This window comes from Triturus cristatus, chromosome 5_1, assembly GCF_964204655.1.
Source record: "Triturus cristatus chromosome 5_1, aTriCri1.1, whole genome shotgun sequence".
Taxonomy (NCBI): Eukaryota; Metazoa; Chordata; class Amphibia; order Caudata; family Salamandridae; genus Triturus; species Triturus cristatus.
In genome coordinates, this window is record NC_140587.1 from 281966227 (window position 1) to 281989640 (window position 23414).

Sequence of the window (23414 nt, forward strand, 5' to 3'; positions counted from 1 at the left end):
CCGATATAGTTCTTTTGCAGGAAACGCATCTTACAGAAACTGAATCTCTTAAGTTAAAAAGAAGCTGGGTGGGTACGGTCCCATTCTCCCCATCTACCAATAAAAGAAATGGTGGTATCATTCTCTGTCATAAAAAAATTGTAAAGTTTTATCACACGAAAATGACGCGGAAGGTAGATGGGTTCTAAGTTATCAATCAATTCTGTTTCTTTAACTGTTTTTAATATTTACGGTCCTACCCAGCCTGATTGTACTTTTTGGCCTTTGATTATGCAAAAATGTATTCATTTTCAAGATGATTTCTTCATTCTAGGTGGTGACTGAAACCAAATTGTTGATCCGTTTCTTGACCGCAAATCCACAATCCATTTCACTCCACATAAGACTCAGAAACAATTTCTAGATACCATCTCTCAGACACATGTCATAGACTCTTGGAGGCTTTCTCACCCTCACACTCTTGATTACTCTTCTCTCCTCCTCGTGCTTCTCTCTCTCGCCTAGATTATATGTTTCTTTCTCAATATTTGTGTCAAAATTTACTGTCTTCTTCTATTGAACCCATAGTTATCTCTGATCATGCTCCAATTGTTACAGACCTTGACTTACTTCCTCACCGTCCAAAATCCTCTCGATGGCGTTTTAATAATTCCCTGCTTACTGACCCTCTTTTCTCCTCCTCTTTTTGTTCTTTTGCTAATGAGTTTTTCAAACTCAATTGTGACTCTAATTACTCTCCTCAAATTTTATGGGATTCTTTTGAAGCTCCGGCAAGAGGTTTCATCATAGATTTTGTCTCTAAGAAAAAGAAACGTTTTCTCCATAAGCAGAAATCCGCCTTAGCACATATTAAGCTTTTGGAACATGAATTTTATACCTCTTCCACCAATTCTATTTCACCTGAGTAGATACGCGCCAAGATTGAGTTCTACAAATCTTCTACTGGCAATGCGTCATCAGTGCTCCTCCGTAGTAGCGCTCGTTACTATGGTGGTCGTACCAAGGCTGGGAAACTCTTAGCAAATTATCTCAAATCCCGTAAAGAGCGTAAACTTATTGACTCTATTTACTCCTCTACTAATTCCCTTCTGTGTAAAGATCAGGATATACTTGATGAATGTAAACTGTTTTATCAAAATCTCTATACACCAGAATCTCCCCCTTCTTCTACTCTCATTCAGGCTTATCTTGATAAACTCCCCATCCCTTCTACTTCTCATCTTAATTTTCTTGATCTTGAAAAAGACCTCTCACTTAAGGAACTTTCTACTGCTTTAAATACTCTTACTAAAGGAAAATCACCTGGCCCAGATGTTTTTTCTGTTGAATTTTATTTACATGTTTCTGATCTACTGCTCCCCAAGCTCTTAAGGCTCTTTCATTCATTTTATTCAACTGGTAAGGCAGAAGGCATCTTTGAGGAAGCTACCATTTGCCTTATTCGTAAAGATGGTCGTGATTTTCAATTTTGTAAAAACTATCGCCCAATCTCCCTTGGTAATGTTGATTATAAGTTATTTGCTAAGCTATTTGCGTTACGTTTAGAACCCCTCATGCCCCATCTTATTGGTAAAAAGCAATGTGGTTTTGTTAAAGGTAGGCTGACTTCCGACAATTCTCGTCTTTTTCTCAATGTCTTAAATAAAACCTCCTCCCTCTCCTCTTCTTTGGCTGCTATCTCAGTTGACGCAGAGAAATCTTTTGATAGAGTTGACTGGTCTTTTTTGTTTGCATCATTACGTTGGCATGGTTTTGGTCCTAATATCATATCACTCATTTCCTTACTGTACTCTGCTCCGAAGGCCTCGGTCTTAGTTAATGGTCGTTTCTCTTCCTCCTTTCCTCTTCAACAAGGTGTTCGACAGGGCTGTCCCTTATCCCCTCTTCTTTTTGTATTAGCTCTTGAACCCTTTTTGACCTCTATTCGTACCAATGATTCAATTTCTGTCTTTCCTTACGGTGATCATCAGTAGAAACTTTCTGCGTATGCAGACGATATTCTTTTATTCATTTCTTCTCCTGAAACCTCTATTCCTCCTTTAATGTCTGAATTTGAATCCTTTATACAGGTTTCCGGTTATAAAACTAACTCTGACAAGACTGAAATTCTTCCTCTTCCGAAATTCTGTTTTTCCCACTCCCAAAATTAAATACCTTGGCATCTGGTTTTTCCAATTCCATTACATCTTTGATTAAATTAAATATGTCTGCAGCATTATCTTGTATTGAGAAAGTAACATCTTCTTGGAACCCTCTTTTTCTTTCTTGGTGGGGTCGTTTAGACTCGATTAAAATGATGATTGCCCCGACTTTAATTTATATCCTCTCCATGCTTCCTGTCCACATTCCTGCTCACTATTTCAGGCGTATTGATTCATGACTCTCTAGATTTCTCTGGAAGAATAAAAAATCCAGAATTGCTTTATCCTCTCTTCGCAAACCAAAGTCTAATGGTGGCGTGAACTTCCCGAACTTTCATCTTTATCATAAATCCTTCTCTTTACGCCAAGCCTCAAAATGGCTTCTATCGGACCTCTCCCCCTTTACCCCTTTTTGGCTCCTCATTGAACAAGTCTTATTACTACCCCATTCTTTCAATGAAGTTATTCATTTCTCTACCAAAACCTCTCAAACCTCTTTTCCTCTATTTAGACATACCTGTTCCTTATTGAATCCTTTGTTCCGTCCTATTGTCATTTCTCGTGAATCTTTCTTAGAATCCCCTATTTGGCATAACTTGCTTATCCTCTTTAATAACAGGCCCATTTTCTGGAAGGCATGGAGATTAAAAGGTATTATATGGGTTAAGCATCTTTTCGAAGGTGTCTCTCCTTGCTCCTTTCCCCATTTTCAGTCGCTCTTCCATTGCTCTCGCTCCTTTCTTCAACAGTTCACTACACTTATGGCGATAATAACTGACACCTACTATTCTCTTCCCTCCTCTCCCTCATCTGATACAAATAATTTTTATCCCCCAATCCAAATCGTATGAAATTTAAACTGGAACTCTCCCGGGAGTCGGACCTAGGTTGCGAATGGTCTATAGTCTTTTGGGACAAACTCTGGACCAGATCCTTAAAGATTTCCTGCTCTGCCTCTCTTACCCAATCTATGTTTTTTCTTTACCACAGACTTTATCTTTCCCCTATTTCTCTAGCTCGTTTTTCTTCTTCTACTGACTCTAAATGTTGGACTTGTGGCTCTTTAGATGCTGACCTCCTTCATCTTCTCTTCCTTTGTCCTTCAGTTTCTGTCTTCTGGGAGAAAGTCTGGTCATACATTTCTCGTCTGTTCACTATCTCCATTCCTTATTCTATTCCACTCCTCTTTGCTGGTAGTCTTTGTGAATCTTTAGTACTTACTCCACATTCTCATGGTCTGTTTGATCTTATGCTTGCCCTGGCTTTTCAACACATCTCTTTCAACTGGAAATCCCTCACAAAACTCTCCATACAACATTGGTGCAACACTCTCTGTCAATACCATAGACTGGATGTTGCTTTCACCTCCTCATGTGTGCCAGCATATAATAGGGATCTGTTCTGGTTGCCTCTTACCATCTATTTGGACCGAATTGTCCTACAGAAAATCTCACACTTGACATCTGACAATTTTAAACCTCCTTGAATGATATTATCTCTGTCTCTTCATATTTATCCTATTGAACTGTTATACATTTTGACTTATTTCACAAATCATTTTTGCTTATCTATGATATGTAATATAGTATGCCTTTTTTCTTTTTTTGCTTATCTTTCTATTTCATAATGTTCACATTCCCTACCCTTATCCTTCCCTCTCCCACTCCTCCCCCTTCCCCTTCTTTTCTTTTCCTTTCCTCATATGTAAAATCCCGAAAATGCTTTTATGCTTCTTTTACAGTAACCAGCTTGTTCATTTATCTTATCTATGGTTATCTCCTTTACATATTGCTGGTATGTTTGTACTTTACTAAGTGCCAATAAAGCTTTTCAAACAGAAAAAAATAAATGAAGTAATTGAAGTAGTTAATAAACCATGAGTAAATAGTTAAAAATGCATAGATAGGTGCGTTGGATGAATTTTTTTAAAACGTCTTTATAGTGGTAGTTTAAGGCTTTTAGGATTTAGAGATGTGTAGTGTTTAGGGTAATAAGCCGCAGCTATGATTAGTATATAGGGGTAGTAAGGGATTTTAGGGTTCAGGAATGGGTAGAGTTAAAGGGTTGTAAGAAGTTTTTAGGTTTCAGAGATGAGTGGTGTATGGGAACAGTAAGGGATTTTTAGGGTCGAGCAGGTTGTGTTAGGGATGGTTGGGTGCTTTTAGGATTAAGGAGTTTATAGTGTTTAGAGGTAGTAAGTAGATTTTAGGTTTGATGAATTAGTGATGTTATGGAGCTGTAAGAAATATTTAGGGTTCAGGGATGAGAAGTGCACAGGGGTAGGTACATTGAGACTTTATTCACACAACATGGGCATAAATACTGTTTCTCTTCGTTATTCACCATATGCTGCATATGCAAGAGTAATTTGGGCATTATAACAGAGAACACTCACTGAAAATGTAGTTTTCGTCTAAGAATATTTTGTGACAATTTTTTAGCTCGGGTTTGGCTGTCTCTCTGCATTTTTCTTAACTGAAGTTATATTTGCATTTTTGAACAGACGAATTTTATTAAATGGTATTTGTATAGCATGCACATGCTTTGGTGTGGCACATATCTCTGCTGCCTTTCCAGCATCTGAAGAGATGAGTGGTGGGAGTTAATCATTACCTCACCCTTATGACCAATAAACCATTACCACAGTTTTTCTCTAATAGCGTTTGTCTCCCTTGTGTCTTTATTTTGTGTGCCCTGAAACCGTCTCGCATGCTACCCACCAAATGCCTGTGTTGATCAGTTTTAGTCTATTTGCCCCCAGTGGTGGCTGGTAGGGAACGGTGGCAGAGGGGTGGGAGGAGGTGGGAAGAAAATTCAAAAATATAGAAAAAATAAAGAAAACGTACTTGCTGATCGTGCCGCCACCCGCCGCCTCTTCTCAGAACAGGAAGCACCGGTCTCCTTAAACCATTGACATGCACTGCAATGCAGCATTGTGATTGGTTCCCGTGGTTCGTCGCTCAGATGGGGACAGGGAGCCTGTGCATGTTCCCCACCTGTGTAATGCAGCCTGGTGGAGAACATGCAAAGTGTGCATGAATGTTTGGCCGGCCCAAGAAGGCCGGTCAAACATCCATGCGCACTTTGAGTGTGCTCACCATTCCTTACCTGGCCCCTGCTCTGGAGAGCCCCGCCCCTTCCCGCACCTGGGAACAGAAAAATAAAAATGATAACGTTTTGGTATTATCACTATATTTTTCCTCTGCACTGCTCTTAACCGCTTCGACGCTCATGACGACCCCAGCTCGTCATGAGGCACAGTGAAGCTGTGCTCATGACGAACTGGGCTCGTCATAACCGTCGCGACCCGCCCACGCTCGGTTGATTCCCCGCCTGTGCGGGAGAATCAATCAGTGGGCGGAGTCGTGTCGAGCTCAGCTCGTCATGAACACAGCTCCACTGTACCTCATGACGAGCTGGGCTTGTCACGAGCACAGTGCCACCGCCGCCACCCCCCCCTGCGCCGCGGGAGAATTACCCCTGCATGGAAGGGGTTAAAGCAGTGGGAGATGCTCCTCTGCCTTAGTGGAGGAGCCGCCCCTGTTCGCCTCCTGCCTCAGATGTGTTCTCATTCATTTATTTGCTCTTATGTGTTATTGGTGATTGAGTAGAGAGATTTCCATAATGTGACCTCATGTGAAGAGCTGGGTGTGGTGCATGAAGATGGAAATGTGCTCTGATCATGTCACAGCGAGCTTGTCACAGTGGCAGGTAAAGTGTTGCAATATCTGTGGAAGTGGATGTTAATAAGTTGTTCTTGCCAGCACGGCTGTGTTAGCCTTTTTGCTTTAGCACAGGCATCCAGCATTAAGGTACCAGCCTTCAGAAGCATGTGCTGCTCGCATCCCTTCAGCACAGACCATTCATTAGCAAAGCACGGCCTGCTCGTTCTCTGGAGCTGGGCTGCAATGTCAACAATTACAGGCAGGGATTTCTTTTCTTCCTCCTTTGGTGCGGGCGACTGAATCTTTTGTTTCAGCTGACTGGGAAACTGGCATGCCAAAAATAATACCAGCCTTGATTTATACAAGAAGTGCCACATGCCACATCCCGCTCTGCAGCTGGATGCGACCTAATGAGAATAAATTATCACATGCATCTTGCTGTGTTCAGCTGAGAGCTCCTGATGTAATCTATTAACCACTGAGGCTGTCTAACAAGCCATTTATAGATTAAATCTGCACCTTCCATGGGATTTACAAATGTTAAATTGCTTCTCAAAGGCCACACTCTACTAGCCATGCACAAGGAACGGAGTAGCCTTCAGTGGTGGCCCCCACAAAGAAAGGGTGGTGTGGCAGGTGGAGGGAGTGTGGAAAGGGGGACATGGGAGTAGGGGGGGTCACATGGGCAGGGTGTTAGAAATAATATATTTTTAAAAAGTACCTGAAGCTGCCAGCCACCGGCCGCCTCCCGCGTCACGCCTCCTGCCTTCTTCCTGGTCCCAGCAGCCCACGGGACAGATTCCCATCCAATCCAATCCTCGTGCTGCAGAGCTGCTCGGGTACAGGCCTGAGCGAGCTGGAAAGATGCTCCACTCAGACCAGTGAGTCCGTGGGGTTTCTTCAGCCCGGCTGATCAATGCAGCCGGGCTGGAGAAACCTAAGGGCGCATGTGTGTTAGGCCGGCCAGAGACGGCCAGTCAAACACACGTGCACACTTAGGGAGTGCACATAGCACTCCACCACCCCCCTACCATGCCTTGGCCCTGCCCCTCCCTACAGCACTGGCTCAGAGCCGGCAAATGAAAAATAAAACAATGTGGGGCGACGCTGATAGTCTTCTGTTTGTCCTCAAGGAAGCTTTGCGGGCTTAGTTAGGGGTCTGTGTGGTGATACACAAACACAAAGGCTACAAAACAGATAGAAATAGAATTGTGTGAGTATACATGCTGCCTCCTGTCAGACCTTGTGCCTCCCTTCAGAGAACATTAACCCTATCTGTTCTTCTGTTAATGCTCACTCCCGTGTTTATTGCTATTCCAGTTCACTGTGTATACTTGAAGATTTTCAATATGTAAAATATAGCATGATCGGTTTTCACCATCATGTATATTTGATGTACTGTTTCCTTTCTGGTTGTGTTTAAGAAAGGACAGGAAGTATGCTGAAGATGAAACCATTTTTCTTATCATACCATTTGATTGTGGGAATAGATTAGTCTTATATTTAGGGAAGAAAGGTATGAAAGCTGGTAGTTAGTGCCTGAATGCCTTTGACGTGGACTAGCTTTAATAGGTTTGGAGGTAAGACAAAAATGGCTTTAAGGAGCTGTGTGCTGGAAAGCTGGAAATGCTCTCTGGGTGAGGCTTAACTGCACAGGATTTTTAACCATGTGGTCTACCTGTTGAAAATGCAGGCCTAGAAACCTGTAGTTTGAATCTGTAAGAGCCTACGAAATAAAGGGGATTCATGCTGTAATGTAAGAAAATCCTATTGATTTGTACTGGGCAATGAAGGACAGAGCATACTTCTCTAGTTGTGGAGTACAACACCCCACAACCATTTTGCCAATATGCTGAGCAAGGTGCTGCCGTTGAAACACTTGTAATGATACCATCCATCTTAATACAACCTACACGTGACACTACAAAAACATTCTCAACCAGACCCTTCCACCCCTCCAGAGCAGGTGTGGGCAGCTCTCAAGGGGGCCCCCAACCCTTCAAGGGGGTCTCATTCAGCCGATAGTAAATAAATATCTGTGAGATGTGGGAGACTTGGGCCCCTCGTCAGAATCTGCAGGGTGGGCCCCATCATTTTGCGTTACACCACTGTTCTAAACACTACATTTGCACAGGTTGTTTGGTAAAAGAACAGATTTAATATTTTTGCACTTATATCAGGTTCAGTCCAAGAAATTCTTTGCGTCAAAAGACTGCTGTGCCAACTGCGGTGCCCATTCTTCTCACAAAAATGTATCCTAACATCTCCAGTGGTCAAGGCACAAGAATGTTTTTAGTCGTAAGACATTTTTAGGTCTCGCGCCTAGCGATGCAGTGCGCAGCCCTGCACGCGCATCGAGAGTCCTTTTGTCCGGGGTTCAGAAACGGAGCCTGGAATCGCACAAGCTCGTCCGTGTGCTTTTCCTTTTGTGCTACTCCATTGGCCTTTGCGTACGTCTTTTTATAAAAGACTTCACGCAATTGGCCAAAGGCGGGCGTATTGCTCCGCCCATGGCCTATTGGTGTCTATTATGCGCTTGGTGCGCGTAATAGACACCAATAGGCCATGTGGTTTTAATTATCGTGCCCAGACACGGGCACGATATTTGAAAGTACATGGCTCGCAGTGGCGCGCGCGCACGCACCACTCGCAGGCTTCTTTGTTTTTGAAGCGGAAGTGAAAGCGAATGCTTTCCCTGCCGCTTGTTACTTATTCCCACTGTATAATTTGCCTTTCATGCCGAGGTATACTGAAGTTGTGGTAATAATAACAATTTAAATGATTCCTAACAGCCTTGCCGCTTTATACAGTAAATATTTACTGTCACTATCCTGCTCAGTGGTACCTGTTTTAGCGAACCTGGCAGGATCAAAGTCTTCACTACGCCAGCCAGTATTGAGACTTGTGACGCCTCATGCACTCATGACTGTCATAGATGCCTTAGTCTGCTGCCGTTCTGCACGTGTTTTAGCAACTGCCGGATTCTGCCTAAGACTTCCAAGTTGTACATCTAAGAACTTGAAACAATAATAAAACAAATTACCCTTCCAGGAACTTTGGCTCCGTTTTTATTTTCCAAACATTGGAGCCCACTAAATCTTAATTAGAATATTAAGCAAGCTCGGAGATAGGTGCACGTTGAAGCTGATCATGTTGTCACAAATCTTCTGTCGTTTCCATTGAGTATTGTGTTATGTTATGGTAAGTGTGTAGAGTCTTTCCACAATTTGTAAGGTCCCAAAACACTTTCGAACCTTGGCGTCTTTTACGTTTCCCGGGTTCTTGACGAGCAACGTCAGTAGCCTGTTAATTGTTGTTTGGTTGGAAGTCGTATTTAGCAATGCTGCAAGATTGTGGTAGATTAACATATTCTTATATACTCTGTGTCTAAATCTGAATATTTGTTTTTTTTTAACAAACTGCTTCCTTCTTTACCGTACCTTTGAAACATATACCGAGTTAATTTGAAATTCCACTAAAGGTTTCAACATTTGCATAATGTGATGCATTCTATACTGCATTCTATACTGTATGTTAATTCTATTGATGGGAAAGATACGAGACTTTTTGAAAAATCTTAAATTGTTTGCACTCTTGCAGGGGTGCAAAAGTGTGTAATTTCTCTCTCTCAAAAATTACGCAAAATATGGGTTGCCAGCATCTTGAATGAAAACTGCTTATGATGGCTTTCTTGGCTAGGAAAGTCTTCGGTTGCTCAGAATACATGTTTTTGCTGTTTCCCAGAGGGGAAACTAGACGAACATGAGAGAGTTCACTTAATGCTATGATATGCCACATATTTCTTGTGTCTTTCTGCTCCCCTTCCTCCATATGTATTTTCATTTACCCATCAATGAATAATTTGCAGTTAAAACGTAATGTGGCACCAGTGGATCCATGAGATTTGTCAGTGCACCAAGTGGGTAATTGAAAGATGACCATAGCAGGTATTTAGTACTCCGTATTGTATTGGTTTTCTTCACTAAAACTGATTTGAAAGTAGAGAGGATTAGGTTGGTAAACAGTACGCAAAAAATCAGTTTATTGCCGTAGTTGTACATCTAAACAATAATGACAACTTTCCAATGTGTACACATACTTTTTTGGTCTCGCATTATTAAAGATTGAGTTATTGGTGTTGCATTATTTAGCAATGCCAATAGCCTAAACTTTAATAATGCAAGACCTATTGCATTGCAAATTCTTGTTTGATTTCTTATGACTTTTTATGGTGTAGTGTGGAGACATAAGCTAGTGACATGGTCCCAGGAGTTGTCTATTATGTGTGTAAAGGGGATTCCTATTAAATCACCCCACATCCTTCTTTGTTTTCTTTTGCCAATTCAGATAATTCTAGTTAGGCTCTTAGTAGAAGGATCCATGATTGCACACACTCCTGGCATACAATCCTGTGGCCTGATTCCCAATGGGACTTACATGTAGTAAAGTTATGAGTGCGGAGTCTCGGCACTCGTGGTGGGGTTTCCGCTCTTGTGGCGGACTAACTGCATTCGCGGCATAATCTCCACACAGAGCACTGCAGAGAGTAAATTTACTACACGTAAGTCCCTGTGTTAATTGGGCCCCTGGTGTTCAAACATGGTCTACCTAAGTGCCTAGTCAATTTATTTTCTGCAGAATTTCAAGCTGCGCTCAGAAAGCATTCTGTCCCTGAACATCAGCATACAGCTTGCACTTGTCGTCTGCATTCTGTATCTCTGATGGTGAGAGCATCGTAGACACAATCCCCTCGCTTGCTGTTGTAATACTGGAACAGGAAATATGTCTTCCAAATCTAGCGCCTGTTTAGGTTCTTGAAATTGCTAGCCGACCAGAGAAACTCCAACAATATGATAGAGGTATTGTTAAAATTCATACTGAATTCAGTGTAATTTTGAACGATTCATGAAAGGTTTTGAATCAAAAGGATTTAATTGATTTAATAATCTGTGCTGAATTTCCATAACTCCGTGAATATTTGCTGTAAATATATTAATTCCAAAGAGTACAACCTCAGACTTAGGATGAGCACAACAGTATAAGGAAATGCTCCATCATCACACCCATCAGCACTGAACACTGCTGAGAGAGCGTTCCATTGGGCCTGTGGTTTTCTATTTTGTACCCTCCATTTTTGCAGAACCACAGATCTGTGGGCATATTTGGAAATCTGGTACACGTATTAAAGTTGGGCACCAGTTGGAAGGAATGGCTCCTAAATTTTATGTTTGCAGAAAATACAATCTAGCTGAGAAGACACAATGTTGGAATGTCAACTGTATTGCTTAGAGGTCTTCAAAGCATGGATCATGGAGAGCATGGAGAGAAGTAGTAACCGTTGATCTTAGATCATGCCTACTTGTCAGTAATTCATACAGGTTGAGTGTCATCAACTAGCATGAGTCTTCATATTTGGTCTTAAGAAGGCCAGCTTAGTGACCACCCAGTCATCTTGGATCAAATGCCATTTTACCTAGTGATTCCTTCACATGATTTAGGCTGACTGGATCATAAATTGTAACCTAGACAATTAGAAAGTGAGGGCCCACAGCTCTAAATCCTCTGCTTCCCCTAAGTGCATAAGGGGAGTGATGTTAAATCTGGTAAAGACTTTACACCTCTCTCTACTAACAATGTTTGACTTATTATCCCCTCCAGCACAATTCAGAGCATGAGTCTTAGGTCCCAAAATCTAATAAATATTGCAGGACTGTTGCATGAGTGATAGTAGTGGTATGAATCTCGGGCTAATGTTGATAAAAGTGCTGGAGACTCCAAAATGGGTTAGTAAAGATTGAAATGAAATCTTATTGAATTGGCTGGTGTTGATATCTCAACCGTTATTTGATTGTTTGAAGATGCTGCTTCCTCCAATTATCCTCAGGCACCTTCTTTCAGAGGATCATGCCTTCTATCTTCATGAGCCAATAATTCAAATAAGAAACAAATTCAACCCTCACTCGACAACTTTTGACCCGCTGTTTCCTCAGAGCGATGCCTGCCACCGTGACATGATAACTTGATAACTGTCTCAGCAGATCAAATCCTATAACATTTGGCCAAGCTAGGATATTTCTCCTTCCCTCTTTACCCCTACCCCACTTCCATCATGAGAACTAGTGCAATGTTGTTAGAGATACGTTTTGATGCCAAAAATGTCTCAAGGGCCCGGAAACTCTCAGTGCCCATTTCCCTATCAAGGAATAGAGACCTTCTTTCCTCAGAGCACAGAAACCACATTATCATTGCTCATATAACCTTTTTAAGTGAAGGGATGGAGAACTAACCTACCAACTGATTCAAATAAACAAATAGGGTTACAAACTCATGAACACTGGTTTGTGGATACCTGTGGATGATGAGTCTTACTTGGCGTTGGGTGAGGGAGTATTTTGTGGAATCATGTTGGTGGAATGATTAGGTGTGAAAGTTCCTTGCATAGCAAGCGCCTTCTACCTGATGAACTTGTTAGAAGTGTGAAGTGTAAGAGCTTGACTAAAGTATGTTCTGCACCAAGGCTTCACGGTATGCCCAAATCTCTTTTTTAAATACACAGTGATTGAAATCTTGTGCAGTGTCAACCAGCAAGAACTTTCAGTTTTAAGCTGGTGAAGGTACGTAGCTCCACTATTTTCCCATTCTGAAGCAAGATGAATTCAAACTCCTCACCCTCACTTTTAAGGCACTACATAACACTGGTCCAGCATACCTCAACAATCGCATCTGCTTTCAGAAACCTTCCACACACTTCTGCTTGTCCAGATTCCCACTTGCATTACTTCCATACATACAGAAAACCAGATCTGGGAGTCAAGCCTTCTCCTACATCGCTGCTACAGCATGAAACTACCTGTCACTACACATACTAGTTTCCTCCTCACTTCTTGAATCTTACAAAAGGCTGAAGACCCGGCTTTTCAAGTAGTCCCTGTAGACCCTAGGTATGACTAGTCTCACACCTGCTTAGTGTCAGGATGCCCTCCAGGGTGATAGTGCGCTCTACAAATCTGCATAACATAACATAAAGTAACATAACATAACAAATCATACCATAACATAACATTACAACATAACATAGGCTCCATGGCAGGGAAGAAGCACCCATCTCACATAAAATATGTGGATTCTAACTGAGTTTAAAAAAATGCTGGAGGACAGAATTGTTTTACAGAAATTATGACTAGTGATCTATCTTGCGTACATCTCTTAGGGTCATATGTATCATTCAAAATACGCAGAATTTTGGCATTTGCGATCGCAATTTAGCTAAGTGGGATGTATTAAGGTAAAACTGCCTCGCAAAATAAGGAATCGCAAAATGTGCGATTCCTTATTTTGCGATTGCATTTAAGGAATCACAAATTTTGCGATTCCTTAAATGCAATGTAAGTGCAATTTGGGCTTAAGGAATCGCAAATTACCACCTACTTCAAGTTGGTGGTAATTTGCGATATCTCTGAAAAATTCACTTTTTTGCATTTTTCATAGTGTCATGTGACGCACATACATGCCCTCAGGGCATGTATGTGTGCCACATGTGCACACATGCACATTTCAGGGATGCAACAGGGTGTCCTTTTGACACCCTGGCACCCTTGAAATTGCATTCTGAATTTGCGATTCTCTAATTGAGAATCGCAAATTGAGAATGTCTTCCCATTCATTCCTATGGGCCTCTAGGCCCATAGGAATGAATGGGGAGGTATTCCTTAATTGCGAATCGCAATTTGCAATTAAGGAATATGTAGGATTCGCAAAACTATTTGCAAATCCTACATACATAGCGTTTTGCGATTCTCAAATAGCGATTCGCAAAAAATCGCTCTTTGAGAATTGCAAAACCAATCTTTCATACATATGGCCCTTAGTTACTATATTGGATCGAAGAGATGAATAAATATAAATTAGGAGAGTCCTTTAAATTCACCCCAACTCTTCGTAATCCTTTTCTTGAAGTCTGCAGGTAACTGAATTTTTTTTCAAAAAAACTGAAGCAAAAGTCCCTATTAGGGAACTTGAGGGTCCATTGGGGGAAATCTCGGTGACTTGTGTATCTCAAATGTTGTCAGGCATATATTGCCTCTGACCCTAGAGGCAATATGAAAGGTTCTGTGAGAAAGACAGAGTCAATCTCCTCATTGTAGTTCATAAGTAGAATTAATTAGCAGCAGAACACCCAGGAAAATCACCTGGCATGTGAGGTTTAAAAAACGGTGTTGCAGTGTGGATTGGAGAATTAAAGACGTTTATTGAGAACAATCCATGCTTGGAAGGCAATTTATGTGAAGCTCCAGTGTTTTTGAAGACATTTTGCAGGTACAGTTACAAGATGTGGGGCTGAGAGAAATCCTTAGACTACCTAAAATCACAGAAAATAACACTTGAGGGCCATAATGAGGTAGGCACATTTGAGCCTGATAACTAATTCTTCACATTCAAAAGACTGTAACGAAGGGCGATTTGAGAAATGTTAGCCCCTCAGTTTAGCATCAGTCTAATAGCTCTTGTAATCCCTGTAGTGATTAACAATTGATTTATGTGCCTGGATAAATGAACTGAACTTAGGTCTCTGCCACTGAATGATGAGGTGGAAAGGTGGAAACAACACTCTAGAGTTGTAATAATAGTAATGATGAAATCTTATTGCTAATAATAATAATAATAGCTTAAGTTTATAGCACTTTCCGTTCTTTTACATTATGTTCTGTACCTGGAACTTTTTTTCAATTAATATTATCTCATCGAAACTTGTTTTATCGACGGCTGAAGGATAAAAGACTGAGATGACTGCTCGAATTCAAAACTCAGACCTGGAGATTACACAAAGGTCTCTGAAGTGAGTGCTCAACTCGCTGAGCTACATTCCCAGTTTGCCTTTATGCCTTCTGTCAGATATGACCATCTATGTGGCACTCCTGTGGACCGCTAACCGCTACCTACATTATGATAAGACAAGGATGATTTAGTGGTGAAGCACCCAGGTAAGTAAATTTATTAGAAACATTAATAAAAATCATTACACTTACAACATTAAAATTAACATTCGCTGTACAAAAAAGCTGCAAAGTAATCATACTACAAACCATGCATTATTTCTACGGTCCATTCATCAAATGTTTTGCAGCACAACTCGACAAGTGCATGATTCTTATTCATGCAAACATTGACGGCATCTTTCCAAGTGTTGATTCCATTAGGAAGAAAATGCTGACGCAATAACATGTTTCTTTGCCTTATTAAATCAAGGCAGCAGTATGGAGCATGTTGCAGTCTCTCAGTCTGCTTTGAAACTACCTGCTGACGCCTGACCTTCTCCAGCTACATCTAAAATCCTAGATGGAAATAAACAAGAAGTGCACAGGATAATTATCTGCCTAGCAAAGCGATTCATTGACTCAGAAAGATCATATTGCTTTGTCAATGAATTATATGAATCAATGACGAGCTCAACATGAAAATCAAGACAGTTCAGAGCTCCCGCAGTGACTAATACCTGAGCTTGAACAAGGGAAGTAGGAGCAATTATCCATCACCAATCGCGACATGCGACAGTTCATCCATGGATTCATCTGACCCATGTTCTTCCGATCCAAGTTGTTCCAGAGAATTGATTTCAGAGAACCCTGCTTTGAGTTTTCTATTTGATGGGAAAACTTCAAAGAAGCAAACTTATGGACTAAATCGTGTGCTTTTCCCTCAAGTTCCAAATAATTTGTGACAGACCAGTAAAAGCTGTGCATTAACTCAAGGTTAGCGGCGACCCTGAATAAAAAGGCCTCTTTACTAGTCATCAAAGAGGGGTTTGTTTTTTTCCTTTAGATTTCAAATATTGCCTCCACAGAAAGGATTTCTTGCTTCACGCGCAGTCTACCCAGAGCGAATATGATTGAATAGCCATTGTTTTTGATTCAAGCCATGTGATATCATGGCTGGCCTGTATCACACATCTACACTGCAAGAGAAATAACAATAGGATCATAACAATAGTAGCATACCTCAAGTGCATATCTTCCATTCCCCATGAGTGAGCCCGCCTACTCTGTCCACAGATATCAGGATCTCAGTTGCACTCCTCTTGGTCACCATCTTGTTGACTCCATCACACACACCCAGTTCCTTCAGCAGTCAGTGGGCAGGATCTGATCTTTGCCCAGGTCTGCACTAGAGTGGCTGAGTAGAAGAGGTGCTAACACACATCCCTCTTTCTGATCTCTATTAGTAGATGTGCTCTCACACTCTGAGGTACCATCCCCAATCTTGACTCGGATTCAAATTCCTGTGAGGCACCTACTGTGATACATAATTCTAATCCTGGGAAACACTGTTAACTTGTGCTGACGTTTTACAATTTTATAACCTGAATTAGCTATGCAATAAACCAAAATATCTCGACTTAAAATTAGGGCTTCCAGTTTTATGGTATTTTTCTTTAACATTTAAGTCTGTATTCATCAATATTTATTTTTTGCCATGTTATTAGTATTTATCCACATTTATTTTGTGTTTTGAGGAAAAATGGAGCGTAAAATGGTATATGTCCATGTTAATTTAACTCTCGGACATGCACTAGTACATGGATGCCTGCCACATTTTAGCAAATTAAACAGCCATGTATAACAAACACTACACTCACAGGTCCATATTAGTGTTATACTACAAATATATGCTAACATGTGGCTGTATTTGGGGGCGCTAGAGGACGCACAGCGAGATAGTAACGCGATAGTGCAGCTCCGCAGGACCGGAACGAAAATCAGCTGAAAATGATCGTAAGCAACACCTACAAACATGCCATTTGAACTCGCTGAGGCATCGGAATGTTAGCGGATCCGAAATATGATGCCGTTTGTGATGTCCGATCCTGTAATCGCCCCAAAAATGAGTTTGTAATTGACGGACGCGGAGACCAGTATGCAAAACAAGATGACGGCCGGAATTATCCCCTGATCGCGAGTTGGTGCCGTTGCTCGCAGACCGGAGATCCAAACGCTGCCTGGACAGGGGGTGAGTACAATTGTATAGTGCGGAGCATGGCGGTAACGACTAACGACACTTGTTGGCGGGAGCCCCTGGATCTGTCCTGTGCGATCTGCATGTCGGCCCCCAAGTTGCACTATCCCGTGTATCCGGACGAAAGAAAATGGCGGCCCTGACGGGGTGTAAACTTTATTGAGACATTTCATAACAACACGGGGCTGTGTTCTCTGCACCCCTGAAACACTGAACATAAATTGAAGTGTCTCAACACCAGCATCAGAATCCAGCCCTGCGGGGTGCGCATTGAAGGAGCAGGGACTTCAGCGCCATACCACAAATAGCGGGGCAGTCGCACGACCCGTGCACGGAATCATCGCGTTACTGCAGAACTTGCTAGAAAAAGGCACCAACACTAGATGATACCCGCCTGAGCAACCAGCACTGATCCTGCACTACATCATCGGGCGACTACACACATGCAGCCCCAAGTGATTACTATCGCGCGCTACGTGAGGAACATTCCAGTTGCTGTGCTGCTGTGAGGAGGTACTGTACTTTTAGGGTCATAGTGGCAGAGTGCTTACCTGTGCATTTCGCTGGGAACAACTGATCAATGGCGGCTCCCCAACAGGGGTGAAGATTGTGGGACAGCTCCAGATTCATTGGTCTAGTGCCAGTAAGAACACCGGACTCGGAGGCAAATGAGCGGTGCTGAACTGATACACACAGGAGTCTACCTCTAATTTCACATATAGAGGATGCCACACGCACATCCCCTTCTCACGGCACGATACATAGCCATACACTACAACATGGGCAAACCAGACAAGCAGCAGCCTAAAATATCGTTTGATACGCGTCGCATGCCCGGGAACACACAAGCTCTGTCTGACACTGAGCTTGATTCAGAACGCAACCGTGAATCTAATATGGAGGAGGCTGCTCTCAACGCCATCCGGCAAAGTTTGCAAGCAATCGATGGCAAAATTGACGCCCTCACGCTGTGAGTAGACCACATGGCGGCGAAACTTGACAAACAAGGTGAGCGCCTGGATGCAGCAGAATTGCGCATCTCAGCGCTGGAGGACGAATCAGGTGCTACAGCCACAAAATGTGCGTCCATGGAAAAACTTTTGGAAGTCATCAAGAATAAAAATGAAGATTTAGAAGCCAGATCGCGACGGAACAATGTGGGCATAATGGGCATACTGGAGAGCGCCAATACTGGATGGCTAGAGGTGTACATAGAGAATATACTGAAAGACTGTTTTGGTGCAGAAAACGTCTCGCCGCTGCTCATTATTGAACGAGCGCATCGATCCCTGGCACCACCACCGCGTCCAGGAGTCCCACCACGTCCCATAATTGCCCGGGTGCTAAATTTCAGGGACAGAGACACAACACTTCGCCTTGCCTGCGAAAAGCAATGGACCATGTACCATAACTATGATGTCTCCTTCTATCCAGTTTTTACTCAAACAGTGCAAGCGGAACGCAGGGAGTTTACAGCAGTCGAAAAGAAACTCACAGACTTGGAAATACCCTACGCAATGCTGTATCCTACAAAACTGCATGTCACTCACGACGGAAGTTCGAGACTATTGACTACGCCGAAAGCTGTCCAAGACTTCATAAAACATGTCTCCACTAAGCGGAAATCCAAGGAACACTCTCACTCCACTTCGCAGGCTGAGGACAGCAATAGCGAACTATAAACAGGGCATACTTGACATGGTAAGACTGCATAACGCTAGATGAACTGCTATGCGCTGTCTGGTGGTATCGACTGTTGAACTAATTTAGAAGGGAGGTAAGCTCTGTATATTGGAAAGACTATATAACATATGTACATGGCACCTGGACGATATATACACCTCCATGTAAGGACTGACTGTAAAAGATACCTATCGACGCGTATGCTAGATGCTGCGGTTGTACAACATATGCCTGTATTTATGGAAATCTCATCCTGCTGTTTAACTCTCCAAGCTGTTTATCTGCTCAGTTGTTACCTGTAATTCATGAAAGAGAGCATGGAGACTCTCTCACGAGAAGCACCATGCTCAGTATTTTTCTGCTTTAAAAAAAAAAAATACAGACAGGAAACACATTGTTTTTTGTATGTGTTTATTTGTAAAAGTCAGTAAAATCGAAAAACTCGAAGCCATACTTAAAATGTACCAACTTTTATGTCTATGCATGTTTCTGTGCATCAGTCCTCCCTCTTCCTTCAGGTTTGTGTTCCAAATTAACCGCATGACCATCCCACACCAATAATCTGTGCATGTGAATCCCATGACTGACTTTGTGCCACATTTCTCAAACAGCTTCTGATCCCCTGTAATTGTCCAGGTTTCTACCTTTTTTGCCTCGCGGGCACGTTTCCTCTTTTGTCATCTGATGTGAATTTATTGTCTTCTAATTCATTTTCACTAAATTGCTCTCTCAACCTCACAGTTATTCGTAGGGGAATTTGCGAGATGGGTCACATAGGCATACAGGTGAAGCGGCAGCAGCGCCGGCTTTAGCACTTGACTTAACAGTCTCCTTAACCACTCCCACTCAGATGCATTTAATTAGTTTTATAGAGTCACTCATAAAAGTGAAGGGTGTCAGAGCACTGCACACACATTACTCAATTATATGTGTGTAAATCACTGTATAGGGAACGTTACATAGGACAGAGAGGTAGAATTTATATGTCATTCATACTGGTAGGCAGCATTGTTTAGGGGGGCTTGGTCTGGAGAAGCACAAACTCAGAATTTAAAACGTAAGCCCATGGTTTGGTATTATCTTTAATAATTGGAATGGATTTCTACCCAAATCAACACTTTGTACAACATTAGGATATTGAAAGTCTGGGGGAAAAATCAATACGTTCTAATCTATACTTGAAGTCTGCATTTCAGTTCTCTTGATGACAGTTAATAGCTCACTGTTTTTAATCAGTATTTTTACTTATAAACTGCAAGTAACATAAGGAAGTCTCTGAGGAAAGCAGTAAACCCCCAACCTATTTACATAATGTTCACTTCGTGGTTTGCATGATACTCATTCTTTGCAGCAGGCATATTAACCATCTGCACTACCCTATGGTGAATCCAAACTTCCCCCAGTCAAACTTCCACTAGACACAACTTCCTTCTCTCTCCAGGAAGAACATCAATCACCGGAGTAGGCTTGACATTTTTATTGTTGGCTGAAAATTGCTCGAGGTTAGGAACGCTGCAGCGTGCTTTTAAGCACAATATAAACTAGCAAACAGGTGCCCCCATGCAAAGTCAGCACCCGGTGCGGTGGCACCAGTCGCACCGCCCTAGAGCCGGCACTGAGCGGCAGGAATGTCCAGAGGTGTTTGGGTGTTTTGTTTTTCGAGGGGTGGAAAGGTGGACCAATCCGAGAGAGCGTGCCATGTACAGGAACCAACCAGGAGGTCGGGAAGGGACGCAGCAAAATGGGTAGTGGATCTTGCTTGCCACCACCTTAATCTGCTAGCAAGACAGTAATGGCTTGAACCTTACCTCGATGATATAAATAGGCGTGTGTGCCAGGTGATTTGGGGGGTTTGTGTGTGTGCTATGTATAGGTTCATTGGAAGAGGTAGGTGTTTGGTATCTAGAGATCTTGATGTAGTTGCTTACTTGCCTCACATATGTGGGGAGGTTGTCCCTGTAGGTAGTTAGCCACTTGGTATCATTCCATAGGCTGCCATTCCGTCTTTATTTATTAGTGAAGTTGTGGGCATTCAGGCCTTATAGGAGTCAAGGGAACAGCTGGAAGGGTTGATTCATTGGGAACTACTCAGTGAATAAGGGTAATTTTTTTAAATAATTAAATCCTGTTTACCTTGCTGGGTACAGCTGGTAAGAGAAAGTGAAAAACAAACAAATTCACCCCCCATTCCAGGGAATAATGACAGGCATTTGATCAGCACTTTGTGGCCTATGGTGTCAAACACTTATTGTAGGTCTGAGAGGACGAGTGTGCACGCTTATCCTTGGTTCCTAATTGAAAACAATTCCTCCCTTGTGCTGAGCAGCATTGTTTCTAAGATACCGCTGAAGTCACTCAAGTCAGGTTGTAGATACACAGAGAGCTGAGTGCACATCATGGGTCACAAAGCCTTTGCAATGGAGGGTAGATGGATATTTGGTATTTGATAATTCTGAAACAGGAGGGGAGTGGTTACCACTTGTTTGTGGTTGCTGGGAATGTCACCCATGGGTAAGGGTGCCTTCATGAGATTAGTGAGGAGAGGTGCCTGTGCAGCTAGGCCGATAATGAATGTCTCCACACTTGAGAGTCAAATGTTTTTGAACTATGCTACTAGCTTTTATTTACCTCTAGTGTCGCGAGGAATTCGCATTGATTCATCAAAGACTGCCTGTATCGTTAGAGACCAAATTAAGGCAGATGAGGCTGTGTTTGCTAATAGTGTTGTTATTGCTAATGAGGGAACTCATTGAATACACATTTTCCTTGCTGTTGCTGTGTTTAGTCTGGTGGGGTTTTAAAGTAGTCATTTTATCAAGATCAAGCACTGATGATACTCTTAGTTCCAAGTAGGTAGGGATTTTGGGTGTGGGTGCCAGTGTGGTTCAGCTGCCCTTAGAGCTTGCAGAAAAGAATCTTGATACACGTTTCTGCTTTAAGGCTGGACCAGAAATGAAGTTGATGGTCTGTAATCTGGATCCCTGGGTTTCTAGAGAAAAGGATGTCAAGATTGTTGCTTGCGGAGGGGTTTGTCTGCTCCACCAATTTCCTTTCGTTTCAATGAAGATTCCTCGGGCAAACGTGATAGTTGAGTGATGTACTAGGCAGTAATGGTAGTCCAAGATGGCTAGAATGTGTTAGGAAAGATGCAAACTTTAGGCCCTGATTATGAGTTGCTCGTATTCTGACCCATGCATAAACCCCTGTTTACGCATGGTTCCATATTACATGTTTGAAGGTATTTAATGCACCCGATAATGATCAGATGTGTTAAATAACTCAATGTTTGTTAAATCTCTGCAGGTCAAGCCTACATAAATTCAACGGGGGAAAACCATATGGTATTTAACGTATCATGCATATTTTGGTACGTTAAGCACTAATATCTGCATGTTACTCCTCAATAACTCATAATAGGTTTTATTTATCACACCTGATAAATAACGTACCCCGTGGTATCGTTATTTATCAGGGGCAATATATAATGCCTAAACTAGTATTCAGACCCTTAATGTTTATGCCACAAAGTGCGCTGATTATTCCTAGTAGTAGTTAGGTTTTTCACTATTTGTGGTGCTTTGGTAACCCTGGCAAAAATGATACCACTGAGCTTTCTTGTTCAGCTCTGCTACGATCTGTCAATATTTTCTCGTAGACCAATTATTTTAGCAGCATACAAGCCTTTTAGATCCTGGGCTGTACCATGAAGGTTTGCATTTGCAGACCTGCCAACTTCCCAAAAAATGTCATCATGTGCAAAGAGGGGGCGGGGCTAAGTGCCAAGCACAACCTAAGGTGCCACCCCAACCCCTTGAAAATAAAAACAGAAGCAAAAGTTTCTAAGCATGCCATCGATGTCCTGGGGCATTTTTCACTCCTTAATGGATATAATCCTTGTAGGGCCTTGAAACACGAACTGTGAAGGAGTTTTGAGCTCATCCTTTGTGTCACCATGTGGTATTCAAATCAAATCAAATCAAATGGGATTTGTAAAGCGCTACTTATCACCCAGCTCCGTAGGCCACCAGGAGTCATCCTACAGAGAGTTGTTGTTCCCAAAGAGTATTTCTGTTTTATTTTTGTTGTGTTTGAGGCATCTGTTTTGCATCCACCTCACAACGCTGGTCATACATCTGTAGGAGTTAGACTTGGTGGTAGTCAGGTCTGAGGAGAGTGAGAGGATAGCTGAGTATTGTCCGCGTAGGAGATTATGTTGATGCCATATGATCTGACCAGGGTGGTCAAAGGGGCTATGTAGGTGTTCAATAGGATTGGGCTTAGGGAGGATTCTTGTGGAATGCCGCAGATAAAAAAATTTCGGACCCGAGGTGAAGGGTGGGAGGTGGACACTTTGGGTCAATACGGAGATCATGGATACAATCCATTCAAGGGCTTCCCCTTGGATCCTAATATGGTAGAGACCATGCAGAAAGGTGAGGTGGGATACCTTGTTGAATGCTGTAGAGAGATTGAGGAGAATCAGGGTGGCAGTTTCTCCCATCTAAGAGAGTTCTGATGTCATCTGTGGTCGCAATCAGGGCACATTCGGTGCTGTGATTTGAGCGGAATCCAGATTGTGAAGGGTCCAGTAGGTTATTGTTATCCATGTGGGCGGTAAGTTGGAGATTTATTGCTTGCTTAAGTACTTTGGTTGAAAATGGCATTAGGGAGATGGGGATGGGGCAGTAGATTTTGAGGTCTTTGTGGTCAGTGGTGGGTTTTGAGTAGTGGTTTGATTTCTGCGTATTTCCTTCCTTCTATGAAAGAGGCTGAGGTGATGGATGCATTCATGACGGTGGTGAGTTCCTTGCTGATGGTGTTTTTTCCCAGATTGAACAATTGGTGGGGGAAGGGATCCTTGGGAGCATCTAAGTGGATGGAGCCCATGATGGTGGTGGTTGTGTTTTCTGAGAGA